This window comes from Pleurodeles waltl, chromosome 11 (genome assembly GCF_031143425.1).
Source record: "Pleurodeles waltl isolate 20211129_DDA chromosome 11, aPleWal1.hap1.20221129, whole genome shotgun sequence".
NCBI classification, from domain to species: domain Eukaryota; kingdom Metazoa; phylum Chordata; class Amphibia; order Caudata; family Salamandridae; genus Pleurodeles; species Pleurodeles waltl.
The window spans coordinates 109057716-109077314 of NC_090450.1; positions in this window are offsets into that span (position 1 = coordinate 109057716).

The following is a 19599-nucleotide window of genomic DNA, read 5'->3' on the forward strand; positions in this document are numbered from 1 at the left end:
CTTTTAGAAAGTAAGCATGTCTCTGCACTTAAAAACCATCTGTGCCTTGTAGCCTGTCTCCAATCAACGTCTGGGCTGGGCCGGTTGACAGCTCCCTTGTGCATTTCACCCAGACAACCAAAAACACAGGACACTCAGTCACACCTGCACCCATCTGCATATTGAATGGGTCTTCATGGGCTGGAAGGGTGGAGGGTCTGACACTTACATTTCAAAGGCTAGTTGACTTCCCTCACACAATGGACTGCCAAACCCCCTACTGGGACCCTTGCAGACAGGGCTGCACTGAAAGGGGAACTTGTGTACTTCAAAACCACTCTTTGAAGACTCCCCTACTTCAAAGGCACTCAGACACTTCTAGACCTACACCTGCACCCTGTGAAGAGGAACTGCCTGGTTGCTCAAAGGACTCGTCTTGATTGCTTTGCTGAGTAGGACTGCTGCCCTGCTGTTGCCCTACTGCCCTGCAGGCCTCTGACTGTGCTGAGAAGGACTCTGCCATCCCCAAAAGTGCTCTCCAAGGGCTTGGATTGAGCTTGCCTCCTGTTCTCTGAAGTCTCAGGACCAAAAAGACTTCATCTTTTCAGGAAACTCCTTGTGCGTCAAAAATTGACACACCACCTGCCGGAAGTGATACAAAGCCTGCATTGTGACCAAGAAATCATCACACAGCTGACTGGAATGACGCAGCCCTGACTTTCTGACCAGAAATTCAATGCAGCGCCTGCCTTGAGATGGAAAATGTGACACATTGTCTACTGAATTGACGCAGCGCCTGTATCCACTTCCAGCGCATCAAGGATTTTCCCTGCATCATTCCTGGGCATCAAAGTATCCCCGCATCACAGTGAGGAATCAAGACTGTGCTTCCTCTTTGCCGTATCGGAAATTTCTATGCAACACCCTATTTATCCATGCATCTCCTCATTTGCGATCTCCGTGCGTAATTGTTTTTAGCGCATACTAGGTACTGTGTGTAACAAAGAGACAACTGTTCATTTCTAAGGATTAAGACTCTTTTAAACCTTTTAAAAGTGATATTTCTACTTTTGATCATTAGACCTTTGTCGTTTTGACCTTATTTTATTCAGATAAATATTATCTATTTTTCTAAACCTGTGAGGTGTTTTTTTGTGGTGTTTGCACTGTGTTACTATATGAAGTATTGCACAAATTCTGTACACATTCTCTTCTAAGTTAAGCCTGACTCCTCAGTGCCAAGCTACCAGAGAGTGGGCACAGGATCATTTTGGTTTGTGGTCGCTACTTGGACAAAGGTGTATACCTCTGCCAACTAGAGACCCCATTTCTAACAGTCTGGAACACGATTGGGTCAGACATGGATAAGGACACACTGGCACAACACACATATCACACAAATACACACATGTCATTGTGGTGTCATCATTCATTGCCAAATGAATGGTGGCACCACAATGATGGTACAAAAACACTTGTCAATGGTGTCCATGTGTGTGCATTTCAAGGGACCTCCATTGGTAAAGTTGTGCTACCTGTCATGTGTGTGAGTCAGTATGTGTATGTGTGTGTGTGCAATTGGAGTGGCTAGCTAAAGTTGAGGGAGGTGGAGTGGGTGATGTGGTTGTGTCTGTATGTGTGTCACTTGAATGTGATATTGATGTTGTGTATGTTGTGCTGCTGTGTACAACATTCAGTGAGGGTTGTGTGGCAGATGCTGTCATGATGTGTGTAGTTGTGCCTTCTGTGAGTGTGTTTGTGTAGCTGAGTGTTTATTTGTGTTGGTTGTTGTGGTTATGTCATGTGTGTGTACAGCATCAATAGTGTGTTTATGTCATCGATGTATGGCAATGGGTGTGTTTGGCGCGTATGGGCTGTGTAGTGTTGGAATGGAAATGGATGACAGTGTGTCTATGGTGTATTGTGTCATGTGTTGCTCATGGGGACACATATGGCTATGATGAAGTGTGTCTGTGTGGCTTACCTGTAGTCAATAGCCACTGCCACTGTAAGATGTCTATTGGATACAGCAAGGGTCTCCTTCCATCAGAAATCCACTAGTATGCCACCACCTGCACAGCTGAAATATCTAAATATGATTGGCAGGAACCCGCCTGCCTGATGGCTAGGAGGGGTGCTCAGTCATGGCGGTCTGCTGCTCAGACGCAATCATCCAAATACTGCAGGTGGACCACTTTTGACTTGAGAGTGTTTTTGGGTTTGCTGCTGATATAGCTTGGCAGTAACACTGTCAAGATCTAAATCAGGCCCTAACTCTTTTGGAGACCCATGTAAAACTCCTTGAGAAGGACAAACCCTGCCTATGCTCCCCAATCATTGACAAGATATGTTTTTTACGTGAGACACTGGGGGCACTAGTGGGAACAATTAAAGAGTACACAACATGTATTGACCCATAGGCCTAGATACTAAACACGACCACAGTGGAGGATGGTAGCCAAATTTATCACAGCACTGCTACAACCGCTACTCACTTGAAACTCTCAAAACATCCAACCGACACAAAGGAGCAGGCAAATGGCCGTTCACCAGATAGAGAGCTAACTGAATGGCCGTGGGAGCTTAAAGGGAGGAGCACTCAGTTGTATGAAGAGATGGCAGAAACAAGAGTGCCACATGAGGCCACTGACAACAGAATAGCTAAGAAGCAACATTTTCTGAAAACATCTACACTGTCACACAAGCTACCCAAAATTGCCAAAGCACATGAAGACACAAACTCTGCCAAACTTTTTCCAATCTTCTTCCCATCGACACAGACACAATCCAAGTTCCCAGTGACATGCCCACTGTCAAAACTTCTCTAGCACTTATAGAAGGGGAAGAGAAACTCCTGGGCAGGGGAACTCCAGAGTTGGTCGCCAGATGGTTCCAAATATAACTCAAAACCGGATCCCTTGGAGGGTGCAGTGGCTGGTCAAGGGGGGCCCTCCCTAACATGAAGGAGGAGAAATGACAAGACTGGCAGGGACCACAGGCTTTTAAAGAGAAAGAACGGACACAGGTACCATATCTGAATGGAAAATCTCAGAAATGCCAGGATACAATCCATGGGGATAATCTAGGTGCTCTCTAAAATGCAGCAGTGCAGCTGATCTCTTAGGGGACGGAAATGAGAGGTCTCAACTGAGCATAGAAAGTGCAGGGCAATAATTGGAATTCTATTGCTGGGAAGCCTTATTCTTTCACTAACAGAGATGGGAGCACAAAATCCCTGCAACCAACAGTCATTTAGCTCACCCTGAGTCACCCAACAGAAGATTCTCCATTGCCCAGCTAAAGAGTAGCAGCCCTTCATCCAGCCTTTGAATGTGGAGAGTGGGTGTACCCACTAAGGGCCAGATGTAGCAAAACTAGGTTTCGCGACTCGGAAATTGCGACTTGGAGCGACTTGCAATTTCCGAGTCGCAAAACCATATGCAGAATGGTGTCTCAGTCACCTTCTGCGAGTCGCTATGGGGTCACAAAGACCCACCTCATTAATATTAATGAGGTGGGTTGCATTTTGCGACCCCATAGCGAGTCCCTGCACTCACAGGGATGGTGGACTGCTGAAGTCAGCAGACCTCCATGTCTGTGACTGCTTTTTAAATAAAGCAATTTTTGGACCACTGCCTGCTCTGAAAAACCCTTTTTGGCAACATTCACAAAGGGGAAGGGGTCCCATGGGGACCCCTTCCCTTTTGCGAATGGCTTACCACCAGTGTGACACTGGTGGTAACTGCGAATTGCTTTGCGACCGCATTCGCGGTCACAAAGCAATTTAGCATAGCGATGCGAGTCGCAAATAGGAAGGGAACACCCCTTCCTATTTGCGAGTCGCATTCACAATTTGCGAGTCGGTACCGACTCGCAAGTAGTGAATGAGCATAGCAAATGGCATTTTGCATGGCTCAAACTGCGATTTTCGCAGTTTGCACCATGCAAAATGCTTGCTACATCTGGCCCTAAGAGCTGCTCTTTAATCCATGGCATACTCCAAAAGGCCCCATGGAAACCCTCAGCTGTTCAGTCACATCCCTGTATTAAAGAGCATTATCTCAGAGGACTTGGACTGGACTAAATTCGGAACGTCTCATTTAAATTTAACTGGGGACGTGAGTATAACAGAATGGAAAAGATAAGCATAACGGGGTGCCATATGGGGAGAAAGGGCCAACTTTGAGAACTGGGGCATTGACCTCCTTAACCCCTTGCCAGTAAAATACCTGTTTGTTCTCTTAAACCTACATTAACATCAAAGACCAATGCATGTACTGAAGGGTGCAATTGAAGGAAACCACAGCTGGGTCGGCAATAAAGTGCTCAAAAGCCCTTCCAACGTTGCCACCATCAAAGGGAGGTAAGCTCTGACCCCTCCCAAGAGATGCACACCGGAAGCTGAGGATGAAGGAGCTAGATGAATGTAAAAGATAGAGTAACCATCCCTAACATCATGTGGGGCCACCAACATCTGGCTTTAAGACCTATGTCCTTGCTAACAGTAGTTTCATGGAATGTGGCTGGCCTTAAAAGAATCAGATTGAGCAAGGAAGCAAGGAACTACCTGGAAGCTTGTGGTATGTTTTATCGCCAGGAGACCTTGGAAAGTGTCCCCACCCTTTTTCCAGGCTTCTGCAACATCTTTACATTTGCATCACAAACAAGCCTGTTTTGGCAGCCATCAGAGGGCCTATCAATTTTCATTAAGCACGCAAGTAATTTAATGACAGCTTCACTGGATTTAACTAGCACTATTGCCCAATCTATCGCCATCAGATCCCTGAAACTCAATTGGAAAGCCACCAACCTTAAATACAGGTGAACTGCTGTCTCAATTTTGCAAAGAAACCAAAGTTGACGATAGTCCAAGATCTGCTTGGGAGTCTGGAATCGCTTACCTTGGACTATCCTGGGCGGAAATTCATAATTGTGTGGGACTTTAACACTCTTTGTCTCGAGGAACCACCTGAAAGTGCCAAGCAAGAGAGAGAGGGGTGAACTGTACAGAAATTTCTGCTCACTTACAAATTGGTATCTGCCTAGCGGGAGAGAGCAGCAAGAGTGAAAGAGCAACTGTTTCCCACGACTTTCAAAGGTCAATCAATAATTGGTTATGTTTTTCTCTCTGAACGTATGGCCTTGCAGCTAGCAAATTTGGGGCCAGGTTGACAGGGGAGGAAATAGCAAATCTAGTCAGAAGAATAAAGAGGAGAGCAGAAAACACATTGACAACTATTGCTTGGATGGGCAAACAAGAATTGGTAGCACAATTAAGACACCAGGACTCCACATTCCAGTGGTGGGAGATGTGTGTGGAAGATCTTGATGCGAGATGGAACCAGACCTATGCCAATGTAACCTGGTGGGGGCAAAAGAGGTCAAACCGAGTTTGAAAATACATCATTGCCTCAAGAAGAGGCCTCTGCAGTGCCCAGCAGGCTTTCAAACAAAATTCACCAACAACTACAATGGAGACGATTAAAAGAATGTGCTCAATCCACAGAAAAACTGTCTGGAACCAAAGAGAGGCAACACATCAAAAGGAATGGTCAATGATATTCCACATGTTAAGAGACTGAAATTAGTTTGATTCTGGGAGCACATTAACAAACTAAAGAGTACAAGAGAGAATGGCATCTCAGAAGCAGCCTGGATATGACACGTATTAGATCTATATACTGACAACCAGGCAGACCTGCCGGGACCAAGCCACCCTCTGGTAATGGTTCACAAGCAAACCTCCACCAGGAACATACCCACGGGAAGCCAGCAACTGGAAAGTGGGGAATGGTCCACAAGCAAGCATCCACCAGGGCCACACCACTGGGGAGCAGGTAACCAGGACCCGAGCAGCAACATGACAGGGCAAGAACCATCACTTCATTCGGAAGATGCAAAGTGCACAGCAGATGAACATATAAGCAGCAAGGTTAAAAAGATCATCAGGTGAATAATTAAGGGTGAGGCCCGTGGCCTGAATGGTCTACCGGCAAGCCTGTTTAGATGTGCCCCTGAAAACTGGGCAAGGTTGTTGTCTCCTCTTTTCAATTAACCACTTCGAACTCCACTGTCCCTAATGCCTGGAGAGGATCAATTCTCTGCTCTATATAAAAAGGGGGACCAGACTGTGGCTGCAAATTACCGTCTAATTGCACTCCTTGATGTGGAACCAAAAGCCTACCCCTGTATTTTGTTGGAGCATTTAGGGTTGTGAGTAGAAGAGAAAAAAATCTTGGTGTTTTTTTAGTCAGACTTTAGAGATGGGGTGTCTACTATGGACAACTTCATCACACTATCCTTCCTGAGGAATCAGTCTGTGCAAAACAACAGCCACTCTTTTATTGGTTCAATGATTATAGAACAACAGCCATTTCTTTATTGCTTCAGCAATTATAGTGCAGCATGTGATCGGGCAGAGAGATCAACCCAATGGAGGACCCTCAATGCATGGACTATCCCCTATACACTGCTTAGAGACATATTTTGTTGTATACTAGGATATGGGTCCAAGTGCAGATGCCCCTTGTATGGTTACTAAGAAAATCAGAACAACTCATGGTCTAAAACAAAGCTGTTTCTTGGCCCCACATTCATTCGGTATACAGCTGATTTGGGAAAAGCCTTGGCGTCCTGCAAACCTGGTCCCGCCTAAACTTAGAAACATGAAGCTGCAAATAATTCAATATGCAGATGACATAGTGATCATGGACGGCACTAAAACTGGACTGCAGTGGGCACTGAGGCCCTCATTATGGGTCAGGAAGTCCTGGGACTGCCACACTCGGGGTGGTGGTCGGACCGCCACCAATGTGGTGGTCCGACCTCCACATTATAACTGTGCTGAACGCACCATGGTCGGACCACCGGCACTGCCACTTTTTCGCTGGCCGCCAGCCTGGGGCTGCTGGTGGTCTTAATGCCCCAGGGCAGCGCTGCAAGCAGCACTGCCCTGGGGATTACGAGTCCCTTCTCCTCCGACTTTTACATGCCGATTGCACCGCCATGTAAAAGCCGGTGGAGACAGGGTGCCCAGAGACCCATGGGGGCCCCTGCAGTGCCCCAGTGCAGGGGCCCCCATGGACAGTCCCTCTGTGATTTTCACTATGTGCCTAGCAGATAGTGAAAAGCGCAAAGGGTGCTGTTGCACCCGACGCACCGCAACATTTCACCAGCTCGATTAGGAGCCAGCTTTAATGTTGTGGGCTGTTTCCCGCTGGGTGGCTTGCCCAGCAGCAAACTAGTAATAGGGGCCGTGGGAGGGCAGCTGCATAGGTGGTAACCTGACCGTGTGAGTTTGGCAGGTGGGCTTTTCCGCCCACCAAACTTATAATCAGGGCTTGAATGCCCTGAATATATTAAATATGTCCAACCACCTCCATTTATATCAGAATAAAACAAAACCCTTAATATTTGGAAGAGACAGAGACAAAAAGATTGCCTCCTAGCTCTGGATAGCAAAACAGGGAAGTACAATTACCTGTTCATATGGCTCTGCAAAAGCAGCTCTCCAGTGGCACAGGTAAAAGCTATAACCCTTCGCTGCCAGGCCATTTCCCCCTCAGGTACCAGGCCTCTTTTTGGCTATATGGGGCATTTTCCGCTTAGGACCTCATAAAGTTTCGTCCACATGAGCTACCCATGCCAAATTTCCGTCCTTTTTTTTCCAACATCCTAGGGATTCTAGAGGTACCCAGACATTGCGGGTTCCCCTGAAGGAGACCATGAAATTAGCCAAAATACAGCATACATGTTTTTTCTTAAAAGAAAATGGGGGAAAAGGGGTTCAGAAGAAGGCTTGCGGTTTTCTCCCTGGAAATGGCATCAACAAAGGGTTTGCTGTGCTAACATCACCGTCTTCCCAGCTTTTAGGAACAGGCAGACTTGAATCAGAAAAACATATTTTTCAACACAATTTTGGCATTTTACTGGGACATAACCCATTTCACTATTTTTTGTGCTTTCAGCCTCCTTCCAGTTAGTGACAGAAATGGGTGTGAAACCAATACTGGATCCCAGAATGCTAAACAGTTTTGAAAGGTAGACAAAATTCTGAATTCAGCAAGGGGTAATTTATGTAGATCCTACAATGGTTTACTACAAAAAATAACAGCTGAAAAAGAAATATTGAATTTGAGGTGAAAAAACAGCCATTTTTCTCCACATTTTACTCTTTTTGGCCCAAAAAAATCTACAGATTTTTGAAAGCAATATACTGTTACATCTACTGGACTGGTCTGGTTACAGGGATATATAGGGCTTGTAGGTTCATCAAGAACCCAAGGTACCCACAGCCAATAAATGAGCTGCACCTTGCAATGGGTTTTCATTCTATACCGGGTATACAGCAATTCTTTTGCTGAAATATAAAGAGTGAAAAATAGGTATCAAGAAAACCTTTGTATTTCCATAATGGGCACAAGATAAGGTGTTGAGAAGCAGTGGCTATTTGCACATCTCTGAATTCCGGGGTGCCCATACTAGCATGTGAATTACAGGGCATTTCTCAAATAGATGCCTTTTTACACATTGTCTTACATTTGGAAGGAAAAAATGTAGAGAAAGACAAGGAGCAATAACAATGGTTTTGCAATTCTGTGTTCCCCCAAGTCTCTTAATAAAAATGGAACCTCACTTGCTTGGGTAGGCCTAATACTCGCGACAGGAAATGCAACATGGACTCATAACTTTCTTACATTGCAATCTGATGTGTTTTTTGCAGAGTGCCTATCTGTAGATTTTGGCAACTAGCTCAGCCGGCACTAGGGAAAGCTATAAAACCTGCACATTTTTCAAAACTAGACACCTACGGGAATCTAGGATTGGGTGAATTGTGGGGTTCTCACCAGGTTCTGTTACCCAGAATCCTATGCAAACATCAAAATGTGGCCACAAAAATGCTTTTTCCTCACATTTTGATGACAGAATGTTCTGGAATCTGAGGGAAGCCACAAATTTCCTACCACCGAGCGTTCCTCCACATCTCCCGATGAAAATGGTACCTCACTTGTGTGGGTAGGCCTAGCACCAGCGACAGGAAGTGCCCCAAAACACAACATGGACACATCACATTTTCTCAAAGAAAACAGACCTGTTTTTTGCAAAGTGCCTATCTCTAGATTTTGGCAACTAGCTCAGCCGGCACTAGGGAAAGCTATAAAACCTGCACATTTTTCAAAACTAGACACCTACAGGAATCTAGGATTGGGTGAATTGTGGGGTTCTCGCCAGGTTCTGTTACCCAGAATCCTATGCAAACATCAAAATGTGGCCACAAAAATGCTTTTTCCTCACATTTTGATGACAGAATGTTCTGGAATCTGAGGGAAGCCACAAATTTCCTACCACCAAGCGTTCCCCCACATCTCCCGATGAAAATGGTACCTCACTTGTGTGGGTAGACCTAGCACCAGCGACAGCAAGTGCCCCAAAACACAACATGGACACATCACATTTTCTCAAAGAAAACAGAGCTGTTTTTTGCAAAGTGCCTAGCAGTGGATTTTGGCCTCTAGCTCAGCCGGCACTTAGGGAAACCTAGCAAACCTTGCATTTTTGAAAACCTGAAACCTAGGGGAATCCATGATGGGGTGACATGTGGTGCTCCCACCTGGTTCTGGTACCCAGAATCCTTTGAAAGCATCAACATGTGGCCAAAAGAAACTTTTTCCTCACATTTCAGTGACAGAAAGTTCTGGAATCTGAGAGAAGCCACAAATTTCCTTCCAAACATCATTCCCCCAATCTTCCCGATAAAATTGGTACTTCACTTGTGTGGGTACTGCTAGCACCCACAAGAGGAAATGCCCCAAAACACAACGTGGACACATCACATTTCCCCAAAGAAAATTGAGCTGTTTTTTACAAAGTGCCTAGCTCTGGATTTTGGCCTCTGGCTCAACCAGCACTTATAGGAAACCTAGCAAACCTGCGCGTTGTTGAAAAGTAGACACCCACGGGAATCCAAGATGGGGTGACTTGTGGGGCTCTCACCAGGTTCTGAATCAAACTTCAAAATTTGTCCAAAAAAAACACCTTTTCCTCTGATTTCGATGACAGAAAGTTCTGGAATCTGAGTGGAGACACAAATTTCCTTCCACCCAGTTTTTCCCCAAGTCCCCCGATAAAAATTGTACCTCACTTGTGTGGGTTCAGCCTAGCGCCCGCGAAAGGAAATGCCATAAAACAATTGGATACATCACATTTTCTCAAAGAAAACAGAGCAGTTTTTTTGCAAAGTGCCTAGCGGTGGATTTTGGTCTCTAGCTCACTTAGGGAAACATGGGAAACCATGTATTTTTGAAAACTAGACACCTAGGGGAATCCAAGATGGGGTGACTTATGGGACTCTCACCTGGTTCTGTTACCCAGAATCCTTTGCAAACCTCAATATTTGGACAAAAAAACACTTTTTCCTCTCATTTCGGTGACAGAAAGTTCTGGAATGTAAGAGGAACCACAAATTTCATTCCATCCAGCTTTCCCCCAAGCCTCCTGATAAAAATGGTACCTCACTTGTATGGGTAGGCCTAGTACCTGCAACAGGAAATGCCATAAAACACATGGATACATCATATTTTCCTAAAGAAAACAGAGCTGTTTTTTTAAAGTGCCTAGCAGTGGACTTTGGCCTCTAGCTCAGCTGGCACTTAGGGAAACCTAGCAAACCTGTGCATTTTAGAAAAGCAGACACCAAGGGGAATCCATCATGGGGTGATTTGTGGGGCTCTCACCTGGTCCCGTTACCCAGAATCCTTTGCAAACCTCAAAATTTGACCAAACAAACACTTTTTCCTCATATTTCGGTGACAGAAAGTTCTGGAATCTGAGAGGAGCCACAAATTTCCTTCCACCAAGCGTTCCCCCACGTCTCTCGATGAAAATTATACCTCACTTGTGTGGGTAGGCCTAGAGCCCCCAGAAAGAAATGCCACAAAACACAACATGGACAGATCACATTTTCTCAAAGAAAACAGACCAGTTTTTTTCAAAGTGCCTAGCTGTTGATTTTGGCCTCTAGATCAGCCAGCACCTAGGGAAACCTAGCAAACCATGCATTTTTGAAAAGTAGATACCTAGGGGATTCCAAGCTTGGGGACTTGTGGGGCTCTCACCAGGGTCTGTTACCCAGAATCCTTTGCACACCTCATAATTAGGCCAAACAAACACTTTTTCCTCACATTTTGGTGACAGAAAGTTCTGTAATCTGAGAGGAGCCACAAATTTCCTTCCACCCACCATTTCTGCAAGTCTCCCGATAGAAATGGTACATCACTTGTGTGGGTAGACCTAGCACGCACAACAGGAGATGCCCCAAAACACAACTTGGACACATCACATTTTTCCAAAGAAAACAGAGCTGTTTTTTGTAAAGTGCCTAGCTATGGATTTTGGCCACTAGCTCAGCCGGCACCCAGGGAAACCTAGCAAACCTGCACATTTTTTGAAAACTAGAGACCATGGGGAATCCAAAATGGGGTGACTTGTGGGGCTCTCACCACTTTCTCTTACTCAGAATCCTTTAAAAACCTCAAAATTTGGCCCAAAAAACACCTTTTCCTCTGATTCGGTGACAGAAAGTTCTGGAATCTGAGAGGAGCCACAAATTTCTTTCCACCCAGCGTTCCCACAAGTCTCCCGATAAAAACTGCACCTCACTTGTAAACTGTAAACTTTGTACTTGTATAGCGCTCTTTTACCCTGAGGGCATCTTGGCGCTTTTACACATACCGCTGAGGAACCCTTCCTGGCTTTCCCTGTGAAGTGCCCACTCCTGGGCACCCCCAAGGTGAAGCCAGGTATCCCTAGCGCTGTTGGGGCTGTTGTGGAGATTAAGCAAGCTATTACCCAGAGTTACAGAGTGGGACCCCATGATTAGATTGGCACCGACGCAAGAGTTATCAGGTCTGAGGAAATTGAGCCTAAGACCCGCCGAGGCAGGAATTGAACCCTGGTCCCAGGCCACACCTCTGCATCAGGGTCTGCCGCTCTAACCATTGAGCCACACTTCTCCACTTGTGTGGGTAGACATAGCACCCACAACAGGAGATGCCCCAAAATACAACGTGGACACATCACATTTTTCCAAAGAAAACAGAGCTGTTTTTTGCAAATTGCCTTGCTCTGGATTTTGGCCACTAGCTCAGCCGGCACCTAGGGAGACCTAGCAAACCTGCACATTTTTGAAAACTAGAGACCAAGGGAAATCCAAGATGGTGTGACTTGTGGGGCTCTCACCAGTTCCTCTTACCCAGAACCCTTTGCAAACCTCAAAACCTGGCCAAAAAATCACCTTTTTCCTGATTCAGTGACAGAAAGTTCTGGAATCTGAGAGGAGCCACAAATTTCCTTCCACCCAGCGTTTCCCCAAGTCTCCCGATAAAAATGGTACTTCATTTGTGTGGGTAGGCCTAGCGCCCGCGACAGGAAATGCCACAAAACACAACGTGGACACATCACCTTTTCCCCCAAAAAACAATGCTGTTATTTGCAAAGTGCCTACCCGAGGATTTTGGCCTCTAGCTCAGCCGGCACCTAGGGAAACCTAGCAAATCTGCACATTTCTGAACACTAGATACCTAGGGGAATCCAAGATGGGGTGAATTGTGGGGCTCTCACCTGGTTCTGTTACCCAGAATCCTTTGCAAACCGCAACATTTGGCCAAAAAAACACTTTTTCCTCACATTTCAGTGACAGAAATTTCTGGAATCTTAGAGGAGCCACAAATTTCCTTCCAAACGTTGTTTCCCCAAGTCTTCCGATAAAAATTGTACCTCACTTGTGTGGGTAGGACTAGCACCCACAACAGGAAATGCCCCAAAACACAACGTGGACACATCATATTTTCCTAAAGAAAACAGACCTGGTTTTTATAAAAGTGCTTAGTGGTAGATTTTGGCCTCTACCTCAGCCGGCACTTAGGAAAACCTAGCAAACCTGTGCATTTTTTTAAAACTAGACACCTAGAGGAATCCAAGATGGGGTGACTTGTGGGGCTCTCACCTGGTTCCTTTACCCAGAATCCTTTGCAAACCTCAAAATTTGGCCAAACAAGCACTTTTCCTCATATTTCGGTGACAGAAAGTTCTGGAATCTGAGAGGAGCCACAAATTTCCTTCCAACCAGCGTTCCCCTACGTCTCTCGATAAAAATTGTACCTCACTTGTGTGGGTAGGCCTAACACCCACAACAGGAAATGCCCCAAAACACAACGTGGACACATCATATTTTCCTAAAAAAACTGGAGCTGTTTTTTGTAAAGTGCGTAGCGGTAGATTTTGGCCTCTACCTAAGTCGGCACTTAGGAAAACCTAGCAAACATGTGCATTTTCTAAAACTAGACACCTAGAGGAATCTAAGATGGGGTGACTTGTGGGGCTCTCATCTGGTTCCGTTACCCAGAATCCTTTGAAAGCATCAACATGTGGCCAAAAAAAACCCTTTTTCCTCACATTTCAGTGACAGAAAGTTCTGTAATCTGAATGGAGCCACAAATTTCCTTCCAAACATCGTTCCCCCAAGTCACCCGATACAAATGGTACTTCGCTTGTGTGGGTAGGCCTAGCACCCACAACAGGAAATGCCCCAAAACACAACGTGGACACATCACATTTTCCCAAAGAAACTGGAGCTGTTTTTTACAAAGTGCCTAGCTCTGGATTTTGGCTTCTAGCTCATCTGGCCTATAGGAAACCTAGCAAAACTGCACATTGTGGAAAAGTAGACACCTACGGGAATCCAACATGGGGTGACTTGTGGGGCTCTCACCAGGTTCTGTTGCCCAGAATCCTTTGCAAACCTCAAAATTTGGCTAAAAAAACACCTTTACCTCTGATTTCGAGGACAGAAAGTTCTGGAATCTGAGAGGAGCCACAAATTTCCTTCCACCCAGCTTTCCCCAAAGTCTCCCGATAAAAATGGTACCTCACTTTTGTGGGTTCAGCCTAGCGCCCGCGAAAGGAAATGCCACAAAACATGTGGACACATCATATTTTCTCAAAGAAAACAGAGCTGTTTTTTTGCAAAGTGCCTAGCGGTGGATTTTGGTCTCTAGCTCAGCCGGCACTTAGGGAAACATAGGAAACCATGCATTTTTTTAAACGAGAAACCTAGGGGAATCCAAGATGGGGTGACTTATGGGACTCTCACCTGGTTCTGTTACCCAGAATCCTTTGCAAACCTCAAATTTGGCCATAAAAACACATTTCCTCTCATTTCTGTGACAGAAAGTTCTGGAATCTGAGAGTAGCCACAAATTTAATTCCACCCAGCTTTCCCCCAAGCCTCCTGATAAAAGTAGTACCTCACTTGTATGGGTAGGCCTAGCGCCCGCAACAGGAAATGCCACAAAACACAACATGGATACATCATATTTTCCTCAAGAAAACAGAGCTGTTTTTTGCAAAGTGCCTAGCAGTGGATTTTGGCTTCTAGCTCTGACGGCAATTAAGGAAACCTAGCAAACCTGTGCATTTTTTCAAACTAGACACCTAGGGGAATCCATGATGGGGTGACTTGTGGTACACCCAGCTGGTTCTGGTACCAGAATCCTTGGCCAAAAAAACATTTTTTTCACATTTCAGTGACAGAAAGTTCTGGAATCTGAGAGGAGCCACAAATTTCATTCCACCCAGCGTTCCCCCAAGCCTCCAGATAAAAATTGTACCTCACTTGTGTGGGTATACCTAGCACCTACAACAGGAAATGCCCCAAAACACAACGTGGACACATCATATTTTCCTATCGAAAACAGAGCTGTTTTTTGTAAAGTGCCTAGCAGTAGCTTTTGGCCTCTACTTCAGCCGGCACTTAGGAAAACCTAACAAACCTGTGCATTTTTTAAAACTAGACACCTAGAGGAATCTAAGATGGGGTGACTTGTGGGGCTCCCACCTGGTTCCGTTACCCAGAATCCTTTGCAAACCTCAAAATTTGGCCAAACAAACACTTTTTCCTCACATTTCAGTGACAGAAAGTTCTGGAATCTGAGAGGAGCCACAAATTTCTTTCCAAACATTGTTTCCCCAAGTCTCCCGATAAAAATTGTACCTCACTTGTGTGGGTAGGCCTGACACCCACAACAGGAAATGCCCCAAAACACAACGTGGACACATCATATTTTCCTAAAAAAAACAGAGCTGTTTTTTGTAAAGTGCCTAGAGGTAGATTTTGGCCTCTACCTAAGTCGGCACTTAGGAAAACCTAGCAAACATGTGCATTTTCTAAAGCTAGACACCTAGAGGAATCTAAGATGGGGTGACTTGTGGGGCTCTCACCTGGTTCCGTTACCCAGAATCCTTTGCAAACCTCAACATTTGAAAGAACAAACACTTTTTCCTCATATTTCGGTGACAGAAAGTTCTTTAATCTGAGAGGAGCCAAAAATTTCCTTCCACCTAGCGTTCCCCCATGTCTCTCAATAAAAATGGTACCTCACTTGTGTGGGTAGGCCTAGAGCCCCCGGCAGGAAATGCTACAAAACACAATGTGCTCAGATCACATTTTCTCAAAGAAAACAGACCTGTTTTTTTCATAGTGCCTAGCTATGGATTTTGGCCTCTAGATCAGTCGCCACCTAGGGAAACCTAGCAAATCATGCATTTTTGAAAAGTAGACAACTAGGGGAATCCAAGATGGGTGTTTGAAATGGGGTCTTTGGTTGACAGTCAGGTTACCCCCTGTTCAAGCAAAGACCCTCACTCTAGTCAGGGTAAAAGAGAATCACCCTCAGCTAACCCCTGCTTACCCCCTTGGTAGCTTGGCAGAGCAGTAGGCTTAACTTCAGAGTGCTAGGTGTAAAGTATTTGTACCAACACACAATAACTCAATGAAAACACTAGAAAATGACACAACACCATTTTAGACAAATTGGGAATATTTATCTAAACAAAACAAGACCAAAACGACAAAACTCCAACATACACAAGTCAAGTTATGAGTTTTTAAAGATTAAGCTAAAAAATAGCGATTAGAAGCACAAAATGCTTCAATGAGGTGTTAACATGGTGTCGTGACAGAGTCGTTCCCAACAAGGCGACACCAGCAGCGCCGGACACAGAGTCGCGTAGACCCCCAAGTACAGTATTTTTGGTGAAGAGTGAAAACAAGTCGATGCGCGAAGTCTGGGATCGTGGCGTCGGTGTGAAGCGCTGAATCCGCGCACTTCGAGCGGCGTCGGTCACGACGTGGTGCGGCGACTTCCACGGAGTTGCGGACTTCAGCGGGGCTGCAGCGGCGTCGCGCCTGTAAAGATCGTCACGTTTCAGTGAAGGTCACGGTGTCGGGTGCAGGTGGCGTCACCGGATACAGCAGCGGCGTTGGTCCGAAGTCATCCGAAGTCGATTTCCTTGGGTTTCCACCAGCTTTCCTTTCAAGGGCCCAGGGACTGGATAGGGCACCACTTGTCAGAGCAGGAGTCTCTTCACAAGATGGAAAGCACACAAAGTCCAATCTTTGCCCTCTTACTCTGGCAGAAGCAGCAACTGCAGGATAGCTCCATAAAGCACAGTCACAGACAGGGCAGCACTTCTCCTCAGCTCTTCAGCTCTTCTCCAGGCAGAGGTTCCTCTTGTTTCCAAAAGTGTTCTAAAGCCTGTGGTTTTGGGTACCCTTCGTATACCCAATTTCTCCTTTGAAGTAAGCCTACTTCAAAGCAAAGTCTCTAGTGAATGCGAAATCCTGCCTTGCCCAGGCCAGGCCCCAGACACTCACCAAGGGGTCAGAGACTGCATTGTGTGAGGACAGGCACAGCCCTTTCAGGTGTAAGTGACCACTCCTCCCCTCCCTCCTAGCACAGAGGGCTCATCAGGAAATGCAGACTACACCCCAGCTCCTTTTGTGTCACTGTCTAGTGTGTGAGGTGCAACCAGCCCAACTGTCAAACTGACCCAGACAGGGAATACACAAACAGTCAGAGTCACAGAAATGGTATAAGCAAGAAAATGCTCACTTTATAAAAGTGGCATTTTCAAACACACAATCTTAAAATCAACTTTACTAAAAGATGTATTTTTAAATTGTGAGCTCAGAGACCCCAAACTCCACATGTCCATCCGCTCCCAAAGGGAATCTACACTTTAATCGGATTTAAAGGTAGCCCCCATGTTAACCTATGAGAGGGACAGGCCTTGCAACAGGGAAAAATGAATTTAACAATATTTCACTGTCAGGACATATAAACCACATTACTATATGTCCTACCTTAACCATACACAACACCCTGCCCTTGGGTCTACCTAGGGCCTACCTTAGGGGTGTCTGACATGTAAGAAAAGGGAAGGTTTAGGCCTGGCAAGTGGGTACACTTGCCAAGTCGAATTTACACTTAAAACTGCATACACAGACACTGCAGTGGCAGGTCTAAGACATGATTACAGAGCTACTTATGTGGGTGGCACATCCCCCATCAGGTCAAAGTTTACCCCATGAACCTGATCCTTCAACCCAGAGTCACCACCCTGCAGTTGAACCATTGCCTGGTGCACCAGGACTTCCAGGGGGGCACACTTACCCCCCCTCAAGGGTCACACCGTCCCCAAGGGCCACACAAGAGTCTGGCTGGTGCAGGTCTCCTGACCTCTGCCATTCTGACAGAGTCTGGATTCCCCCCAACCCAGAAATGGTCTCACCAACGTCATTCCTCGGGGCTCTGCTCTCAGAGCTGACCCCTGACCCTCCAGGTTCTCCATTGGGGTCCGCAACCCCCTCTCAACCCCCTGTCTGGACTTCTGCACCCCCTCACTAGGAGTGGTACTGCCAGACACCAGAACTGGTGGGACGCTGGCTACAGCCACCCCTCCAAGTTCTCCTGACACTGTGGGATCTCCCTCAACAGATGGCCCTATGGTACAGGATACTCTCCCCTCCTGGTGTTCCCTCATGGAACCCCCCAGGACCTGGGACCAGATCTCGGGCACCTTGGGCCTCAGCCCATCCCCATTCCCTCTCCTCTGAGACTGGGCATGGGGTCCCTCACCCATCCCACTACACTGGGACCTACCTGGGACACTACAATCCTTCCCTACCTCACCTGGTTGGGAAATACCTAGACCACTCCTCTCAGGAGCCCCCCCAAATGCCTCTTCAGACTCTCTGGTACTCACCCAGAGGTCTGCCTCCATTGTAAGCTCCCTGGGGTCAGAGAATGCACACTTCAACTGGTGTTGGTGTAGCTCTGGAAAATAAGGACTAGACATATGCTCTCCAGCAATTACATCACTCAGCCCCTCACATGAATTAACCAAAGTACCCTTCACCCAACCATCCAGTGACTCTGGTTTGACAAAGCACCCACATCACCCTCCTGAGACAGGTGAGACAGTACCTGACTGTCCCTGACACTCAACCAACACTCTTCTGGGATGTCTTCACACTCCATAACCAGGACTACTACCTGGGGGGAACCACTCTCCCTGTCACTCTCACCTAGAGTCAGTAGAGTGTCCCTCCCACCAGTAGGAATATGACTCCCCATGCCAGTTCCCCAATCCACCTCAGGGACCCGTTGCATCACTGGAGCTACCTCATACCCCTGAACCTCCCGGTGTGTGTTAACTCCCTCCTTCAAGTAGGGCACCAGATTTCTGAGCATGTGCGGTTCTTCAGCAGCACTGGATATAAAATTGTTGCTGCCACCATTCCATCTGACTCAGCCCTTATGACTTCCATCTTCTTCCGTTTGAGCTCATAAGCCCAAATCCTCTTTTTGATCTCTAAGTCCCTCCTCCTTTCTTCCAACTCCTTCTCCCTTTGCATCCTCAGCTCCTCGAACCTCAACCGGTGAGCCCTCTCTGCCAGTCTGTCCTGTAACTCTTCAGGAGTCAGACCCTTGGATGACAACCTGCTACCACTCCTGGGGACCCTCCCCCCAGGCGTAACAGGTACCTCCACTACACCACTGTTTATCCTCTGCACTTCCCCACCCACATTCTCCTCCTCTGTGTGCCCTCCAGCCTTCTTGACTGTCACCCTGGCCTTCTGTGCCTTTTGCAGCTCCCCCTCTCTGGTGGAGGTCTCAGTGGGACAGTCAAGATCTTTGAGGAACTGTTTCAATTGGGCAACCGAGTACTCCTTCAGTTTCTCTATTTCAAACACAGCTCCAGCTGTTGCATCTCCAGATTGAGACATGATGGTCACAAGTGCAAAGTTCCAAAAGACAGAAAATAAGTTCCCAATGAAGTAAAAAGAATCAGTTAAGGGATCAGAAAAATCATGAAAGTAGATCAAAAAGGAGTCCTTAAGAGAAAAAGCAAAAGATCACCAAACAAGTAGTATGTGGTCACGTAGTAGTCTGATCTCAAACAGTAGTGTACACTTAATCACTGTATGTCAAGTACAAATACAAGTCCAAATCCCAACCACTGATCACCAATGTGTGAAATGGGGTCTTTGGTTGACAGATAAAACCCCCTGTTCAAGCAAGGACCCTCATTCTAGTCAGGGTAAAAGAGAATCACCCTCAGCTAACCCCTGCTTACCCCCTTGGTAGCTTGACAGAGCAGTAGGCTTAACTTCAGAGTGCTAGGTGTAAAGTATTTGTACAAACACACAGTAACTCAATGAAAACACTAGAAAATGACACAACACCAGTTTAGAACAATAGGGAATATTTATCTAAACAA